The sequence below is a fragment of the Chrysochloris asiatica genome, unplaced genomic scaffold (assembly GCF_000296735.1).
Source record: "Chrysochloris asiatica unplaced genomic scaffold, ChrAsi1.0 scaffold00340, whole genome shotgun sequence".
Lineage (NCBI taxonomy): Eukaryota > Metazoa > Chordata > Mammalia > Afrosoricida > Chrysochloridae > Chrysochloris > Chrysochloris asiatica.
Window position 1 is genome coordinate 937,707 of NW_006408858.1, and position 9,046 is coordinate 946,752.

General features: G+C 42.6%; 1 pseudogene; it reads right to left on the bottom strand.

Annotated features, from left to right (window-relative positions):
- The window catches only part of LOC102842969, a 41,539-nt pseudogene that overhangs the window by 28,942 nt on the left and 3,551 nt on the right, over positions 1-9,046 (bottom strand).

Consider the following 9,046-nt stretch of genomic DNA (forward strand, 5'->3'; position numbering starts at 1 on the left):
CTTAAGAAGAACAACAAAGTTGTGGGTCTCTAACTCCCTGATTTCAAAATTTGCTACATGGCTACAGTGGTCAAAACAGCCTGGTACTGGTACAATGAAAGATAAATAGATCAATGGAACAGATTGAAAATCAAGAAATTAACCCAGGCACATACAGCCTGATCTTTGACAAAGGGCCAAAGTACATTGAGTGGGGAAGGCATAGTCTCTTCAACACGTAGTGCTGGCAGAACTGGAAATCAATATGCAATCAATATGCAAAAGATTGAAACATGACCTTTACCTCATGCCATATACAAAGACCAACTCAACATGGATTAAAGACCTAAATGTGAAATCCAGAATTATAAAGGACATCAATGAAAAAATAGGGAAAAATTTAAGGGTTCTAATCCAGACTAGGACACATTGCGAAAATTACACAAACAAAAAAAGACAAAACAGATGATTGGAACTTTCTGAAAATTAGAAACTTATGTACATCAAAGGATTTCACCAAAAGAGTAAAAAGGGAGCCCACAGAATGGGAAAAAAATCTTTTGCAATGACATATCAGACAAGGGACTAATTTCTAAAATCTATAGGAAACTACAACACCTCTACAAGAAACAGACAAGTAAAAAAAAAAGAAAAAAAAGAAACAGACAAGTAAGTCAATTGAAAAATGGGCACAGGACATGAACAGGCACTTCACCAAAGAAGACACTGCCCCCAGTGCCAACAAGCCCTTCATATGCCAACAAGCATATGAAGAAATGGTCACAATCATTCGCCATTAGAGAGATGCAAATCAAAACAATAATGAGGTATCATCTCATACTAGCAATAAGAGTGAAGTTAAAAAATGCAGAGGATAATAAATTCTGGTGAGGATGTGGAGAGACTGGGACCTTCCTACACTGCTGGTGGGAATGTCAAATGGTCTGGAAAGCAGTATGGCACTTCCTCAGAAAGTTGGAAATAGAAATACCACATGATCTAGCAATTCCTCTACTTGGTATATATCCACAAGAAATGCAAGCCATAACACAAGTAGCTATATGCACACCAATGTTCATAGCAGCACTACTCACAATAGCAAAAAGACGGAGACAGTCTAAGTGCCCATCAATGGAAGAATGGATAAACAAACTGTGGTACATACACACAATGGAATATTATGCTACCTTGAAGAATAACAATGAAGCTGCAAGTCATAACATGGATAAACCTTGAGGACATTATGCTGAGTGAAATTAGTCAGTCACAAAAGGACAAATATTGCATAAGACCATTAATGTAAAAGCTTAAGAAAAGATACCTATACTAAAATGGTAACAAAACAATTTCTTTGTTGGTTACTGGTGGGGTTGGAGTGGAGGGGTTTGGGGGAGGTGGAGGGAGGTGATGGTAGAGCACAGGGTAGGGGCAGACACATCATAGTTCCAGTGTTGGGGAGGGCAGTACACAAGAAGGGAAGTGGGTGGAAGAACAAGGTAGATAGGGGTTCTCTGAGACAGGTTTGCATGGGCTAAATGGGACAGAGGTAAATAGTGATGCATGCTCAACCTTGGAACAACAGGGCTCTGTAATACAGGGATCAAGGCATAGTTTGAATAGGGGAAATAATACTAAGATGCTTGATTATCTTATGTATATTGGTTTCCCTTGCCTACTATTGTAAAATGGAAACTTGAGTTGGATAGAAAGGAATTTTGGGAAACATGATTACAGAAAGCTGTAAGCCTGTCTTCAGCCTATAACTGATTGGAATACTTAAAAGAGGTTCTAGAACTTGCCCAGTGAAATAGGCCTCCTGGGGAGACTTTGCAGAGTATAGGACCTTAGGTGGAATCCTGAGCCCCACCCAGAACCTTCTGAGGTGGGACATTCCCACTAGAAAGGACAAGCAGACCAGCCTAGAACAGCTACAGTGACAGAAAATACATCTTCAAAGAAAGATCATCAGGAAAAACCCAAAAGAAAAATGGCAGTATGACTGGCTACTACAAGAATAAGCAAGTTGTTTGCCGGGAAGCCATCAAGGCAAGCAATCAAGTTCCTTCAGGACAAACCCCCCTCTAAGACTGAAACTCAAGGGGAACACATAAGCAGGCATGCAAATTTGCTGGCAACCACATTGGTCTACTGGTAAGTGGAAGAGGGGGAAAGGCAGCAATGAAGAAATGGTCTGAGTTCAACCTCATTCCATAGACTCCCATTGACCTGGAGATGAGAGAGAGGAGGAAGGGCTGCTTGGTCCAAAGTGTGTTGAGACTTGGGCACACCTGAGCTTTTGGACAAGGACATAGCCCCAGAGCTGAGAGTGAAGCATCCAGCTGATATGAAGTGAGAGGAGGCACACAAGAACAGCCGAAGTTGCAGAGAGTACCCATTTGACCTAGCCTTGATGGCTTGATAATTAGAACTTGACTAGAGGAAGATTAAAAAAAAAAGAACAAAACAATTTTTGATATGGAAACGAGGGTAAATTGCTACAATTTAATGAACTTGGCCTATACTTATGGATGTTGTTGTTGTTGTTAAGTGCTGTAGAGTCGATTCCGACCCATAGCGACCCTGTATAGGGTTTCCAAGGAGCAGCTGGTGAGCTTGAACCACTGACCTTGCAGTTCAAATGACTTTGCAGTCTATGCATTAGCCCACACCGCCACACCAGGACTCCATACTCATGGAAGTAGTAACTCTAAATACCAACAGAGAGGGAAGGAGTCATCACATCAAGTATCAATGCTATCACCTCTGTTCACAGGGTAGATAGGTATGGGCAACTTAGACACTGGCTACCTAAAATGAGGGGGCGATAAAGGCACGAAGTGACTGGCTTACAAGGTTTCAAGGGGGAGTTTAGTTTAATAGTGTGTGTGGGAAGAAAGTCCCCACTGAATAGTTTTCATCTTGTTTAGATGGGTCTGGTGAAAAGAGATGAGGATAAGATTCATATGATTCAATAGTGAGTAATTGTTATCATGACTAATTGAGACTGTCACAATTGTAAAGGTAGAAGTTTTGTAAGAAAAACAGGGGAGTAGCTAATCTTATAGTCCGGAAACAAAGGACCCAAGACCATCAAGGGAAAAGAGCACAAGCGGAATGTGAGACCTTATCCAGAGAAGCAGAGATACCAGAGACAGAGGCAGAGATGGGGACATGGAGAGAGGAAACAGCTGAGGACTCTAGATTCATGGGAAGGATGGCGGCCAGGAGGCAGACTTGCAGAATGTGTCCTTTGGTGATTTAAATAATTATATATGCCTGGGTTTTTTCTTTTTAAAGTGCTAAAATGAATAGAGAGAAATACTGTTAACTGATGGTACATGGAGTGGATTATACTCATTGTAATGAAACTAGGTGTATGATTTGTAGAATGTAAAACTTATGATCTGCCCTGTAAACTTTCACTCAATCTACAATAAAAACCTAAAAAATAAAAAGAAAGTTGGACAATGGATAAGGAAGACTAGAGAAAAATTGATGCCTTTGAATTATAATGTTGCAAAAAATATTGAATATACCATGGATTTCCAGAAGAATGAACAAATCTGTCTTGGAAGAAGTATAGCCAGAATGGTCTTTAGAAGGAAGGATGGTGAGACCTCATCTTATGTACTTTGGACATGTCATCAGGAGGGACCAGTTCCAGGACAAGGACATCATACTTGTAAAGTCAAGGGTTGACAAACGAAAAGCAAGACCTTCAACAAGATGGATTATCACAGTGGCTACTTCAGTGGGTTCAAGCATAGCAACTGTTGTGAGGATTGTGCTGGACTGGGCAGTGTTTCAGCTATTGTACATATTGCTATGAGTTGAAACCAACTCAATGGCCCTTAACGATAATAGATCATATCCAAATAGGGTGGGTTCTAAATATAATCACTTATGAATGATAAAAAGAACAGAATAGACATAGAACTCTCTACATGTGGGGGGAAGACAGGGGTCATGCGAGGACTGTCTATAAGCCAAGGAACCAAGGAACACCTAGGACTACCTACAAGAAATGACTTCACCTGGCCAAGATCATGATATGAATTTTTAGTCTCTAGAATTGTGAGACAATAAATTTCTGTTCTTTAAAGTCACTCACTTGTAGTATTTCTGTTATAGCTGCACGAAGTAACCAAAACATGAGTTAATCCCCATCACCAATAGACTGTGGTTGGTTCAGAAATTAAGTGTTGAGTAGATAGCCCCTTGTTCTCTGGGAGTGTCTGTGGACCTGGAGGCTGTGATGCTCACCTCATGTTGAGTTCTTCCAGTATATTGTTGACCTTGAGGACCTCCCTCACTGCCAAAGCACCAGAGTCACCAAAGCCATTGTATGAGATGTCCAGGACTTTCAGGAAGATATTTCCCTAGAATAAAAAAGAATAAAGCCATGGGGGCCACATCTGGCCGTGGAGAATGCTCAGAGGTCACAGCCTAGAAATCCCATGATAAAGGCTAGGGGTTCTAGGAAGAACTAAGGCATTTGAGAGAGTGCTGTGCAGACCCTCATTAACTGTGGAAGAGATGATGATAGGGTAGTTGTGCATAAACAGCACAGTATTCACTAGAGGTCCTCAGAAGCCAGGGGTTGGCCAAGAGGTGGCAGGCCCCATTGCAATCAGATACCATCCCAACTTGGGAGCCTCTGAAGGGCAGGGATAAAATTTCCCAGAGGACAGTAGTGAGACAGCACTTGTGGTGCCTAACTCCAAGTCAGCCCCTGTAAAAGGGCAACCATTCCTTGAAGAGGAACCCAAAAAGGAGCTGGCACTGTGGGCATTGCAGGTACCTGTGCCACTTGAGCAGGGGCTTAAGCCACCCATTCACATCTAAGGGGGTTTAGTAAGATGTTTGAGAGTGTGTGCTAGGACCCAATGGTACAAGGATGATATTGTGGATTAAATATGCCCCCCAAACTATGTAATGAAGACCTGGACACTATACCTGTAGATGTGATCCTATTTGGAAATAGGCGGTTTCCTTTTGGTATGCTACTAAAGTAATATCAGAGTAGGGTGTGACCTAATCCTAATCACTTTTGAGTTATAAAAAAGAGCAGAATATACTTAGAGACACACCCAAGGGTAAAACAGCAAACAAAGACAGATGCACATGGCAGATGTATATACAAGCCCAGAGAAACCAAGGACTTCAGGCTACCAGACACTAAAATATGGGGCCATGGTGGCACAGTGGATTCCTGATGCAGCACTGTAGGATCAGCGCTGGACTATGAACCACAAGGTTATAAGTTCAAGTCCACCAGCTTGTCCTTGGAAATTATGTACAGGGTCTCTATGTGTCCAAACTGATTCGATGGCACTTAACAACAAAAAGATGGCACAGTGGGTTAAGCATTAGGATGCTAAACCTAAAGGCCAGCAGTGTCAACCCATCAGACACTCCATGGGAGAAAGATGAAGCAGTCTGCTTCTGTAACGATGATAACTGCAGACCCTATGGAGCAGTTCTACTCTCTCCTATATAAAGTCACTCACTAGGAGTCAGAATCTACTCAATTGCAGTGGTTTCAGTTTTAAGTAGAAGCTGAAACAGATAAGGGAGGACCTCCCCCTCAAGCCACACTCTGAATTCGGATTTCTAGCCTCCTGGACTATGAGAAATTACATTGCTCTTTTTAAAAGCCATTGATTTAAGTTATTATCTGTTGCAGCAATACTGGTGATAAAGCAGGGGCTATCTCTGGAAAGCATCTGAGTATGCCCAATAGTTGGCATATGTTAACTGGCGTTTACCAATGTACCCAGCCAGCCAAGTGTCTGTCATATCTGGGACAGATGTGTGGCATTCAGTTTTGCAATATGAGAAGGTATCATTGAGTGAGGTCGGGAAAACGAAATCACCTAAATAGAAACCTACCCACTGTTATCGAGTTGATTCTGACTTATAGAGACCCTGTAGGACAGAACAGAGTCCTGGTGTGGCACTGTAGGATAAGCACTGGACAGCAAGATTGGTTTGAACTGCAATGGTTGGCAGTTCAAATCCACCAGACCCTTTTTGGAAACCCTATTCGGAGTTGCTATGAGTTGGAAACAACTTAACAGCACTAAACAACAACATCAACACAGTACAGAGCAGAACTGCTCCTTATGGTTTCTGAGACAAATCTTTGTGGAAGCAGACAGCTTCATCTTTCTCCTGTGGAGCAACTGGTGGGCTTGAACTGATGACCTGTGGTTAGCGGCCCAATGCTTTACCCATCATGCCACCTGGGCTCCCTCATCTAAAGAAAATACTTTAAACTCTGTCTAAAAGATCCAAGATGCATGTTTGAAGAGTTGCAAAGACAGAAAGCTGGTACCTGCCAGACCCTACCCCATGGAGTAGGGCCCAGGGGCTGACTTGGAAGGAAGAGGAGGCCTCCTACCTCCAATCCCTTGGCAAAGGCTATGGCTCCTGGGCCTCGAAGGTGATTCCATTTCATGTTAAATTCCGTGAGTCCTATGTTTTCTGCCAGGGCAGGTCCAAGCTTCTCCCCTTTAGAAACACCAAGAGAGAGCTCATTCATTCAAAAATGGAAATTTAAAAACTAAAACAGAAAAATTGTACACAATAGACAAAATGTGGAAACAATTGAAATGTCCACCAATGAATGAATGGATAAACAAAATGTGATCCATACACACAATGGAATACTATTCAGCCATAAAAAGAAATGAAGTCTTGATACAAGCTATAACATGAATCTTGAAAACAACATGCTGAGTGAAATAAGTCAGTCAAAAAAAAAAAAGACACAAAAAATACTGTATGATGTCACTTATATGAAATGGTGGCGCTGTACGATAAGCAATGGATAGCAGTTCAAACCCACCAGCTACTCCTTGGGAGAAAGATGAAACTTTCCAATTCCTTAAGGATTCACAGCCTCAGAAACCCAATACAGGGTCATTACGAATCAGAACAGAGTTGATGACAGTGGAAAATATATATATATATATATACACACACACACATATATTAAGAAAATACAGGGAAACCAAAGATGATTAGTGGCCAAAAGATAAAAGTCAGAAAGGTCAGAAAAGAAAGGATTGAAAACAAATGGGAAACACGGGAGGAAGTGATGTTACATTGTAGGGATGGTAATCAATGACATGAAACAAAATGCAAATAAATTTGGAAAACTGATTTGCTCTATAACTTTCACTCAATTCATAAAAGTTGGAAGCAAATAAACAAACAAAGATTATTGGTGTTCACTGGGGGTGGATTCCTACTCACGGCAACCCAACAGGACTGTTCCATAGAGTTTCTGAGATTATAAATCTTTAGGGGAGCAGACAGGCTCATCTTTCGTCCAAGGAGTGGCTGGTGAGTTTGAACTGCTGACCTTATGGTTTAGCAGCACTACTATGCCACCAGAGCTCCTTACCAAGGATGGGAGGGAGGAGGCTAGGGGGGATTTTTGTTGTTTAGGGGCATTCCATTGGCGTTAATGTAGTGGAATGATTTGGAAAAAAAGAGAGTGAGAATGGTTGCACAGCTTGGAGAATGTAATCAATGTTACTGAATTGTACATATAGAAATTGTTGAGATGGCATAACAACAACAAAAAAAGATACTGATCTCTCCTATATCTGGGGTCCCAGAGATGAATCTAATATAGGTTCAAGGAGCTCACATTTAATGGGGAGATACAAATACAAGTCAGTGGGATTTAAGCCATTATAGACTACCAATGGAGTCCTGGGGTGGCACTGTGGGTTAATGCGCTGTACTACATAGTTGGTTTGAACTGCAAGGTCAACAGTGTAAGCTCACCAGCTACTCCTCAAAAACCTATACAGAGTCGCTGTGGGTCAGAACCGACTCGATGGCACTTAACAGCAACAGACTATCAACAGACAGAGTGGGGGGTTGTCATGCCTGGAAGGATCAGAAAAGTGAAGACAGAGAAGACAAGTTTAGTCAGAAACCACTGACCTTGTAGTAAACCACCCAATGCGCAACCACCAGGGCTCTTTTTAATAAGGCTAGTTTGAGCTCTGGTAGCATAGTGGTTATGAATTGGGCTGCTAACCTCAAGGTTGGCAGTTTGAAACTACCAGCTGTTCCATAGGAGAAAGATGAGACTTTCTGCTCCCATAAAGATTTGCAGCCTCGGAAACCCTGTGCAGGGTCACTATGAGTCAGAAGCGACTCCACGCACGGTACTTAACAACAGCAAAAGCAGTTTGAATAAATACAGAGGACAGGGGAATGATGAAACCAGAGCTCTCTGAAGCCATATTTAGCACCATGGAGAGCTCCCTGGTGGCTGGGGGACTCTGCTTCCCTGACAACAGGACCCAACGCCCAGCTCTGGTCTGGCACTCCTAGGTGCTCAGATATGGGTGCTTTCCTCCTTTCTAAGACCCTTTTGGGGGGAGGGCTGTGCCCCCACTTTGTGGAACAGCAGGAGAGTGAAAAGGTTCTTCCATTTCCACATCTGAAGTTGGTCTCCTATAATTGCCCATGCATGGTCTCTGAGACCCCTGTAGCTGTCCTGTGAGGTTGGAGCTACCATCCTCTTTGATCAGGTGTGGAAATACACTCTTTCACTCCTCAGGGGAGCAGGGTCCACCCATAGATTCTCACTTGGGGAAACAGAAAGGCTAGTCTGAGTCTAAACTTTGCCAACTACAGATCCTTCCCCTGCACACATGGGCCTTGGCTTCCAGTCTCCTCCATCCCACTGTCTCCAGTTTAGGCCCAGAAGGGACACCTGCAGGTAGTTTGTTAGTTAGTTTTTCTTTTCATTGCACTTATGTCTCAGAAAGCAAACTAGTCCACTGGGAGTTAAACTCCAGGACTACTCCGACTCTCTCTAAGCAGCTTGAGGCAGAGCAGCAATTCCCAAACTGTCCTGACCAGACAAATCTCCTGGGGCATCTATTAAGATGTAGAACTGCCAGGTAATGTTCTGACTCAGCAGGCTGGCTGAGCACTCTGAGTTACTCATTCTGTTCCTCTTGGCCTATTTCCAAACCAGTCTTACTAGACCTGTGCTAAGTGTTAGGACCATGCATGGGCCTTCCCTCTGACACTC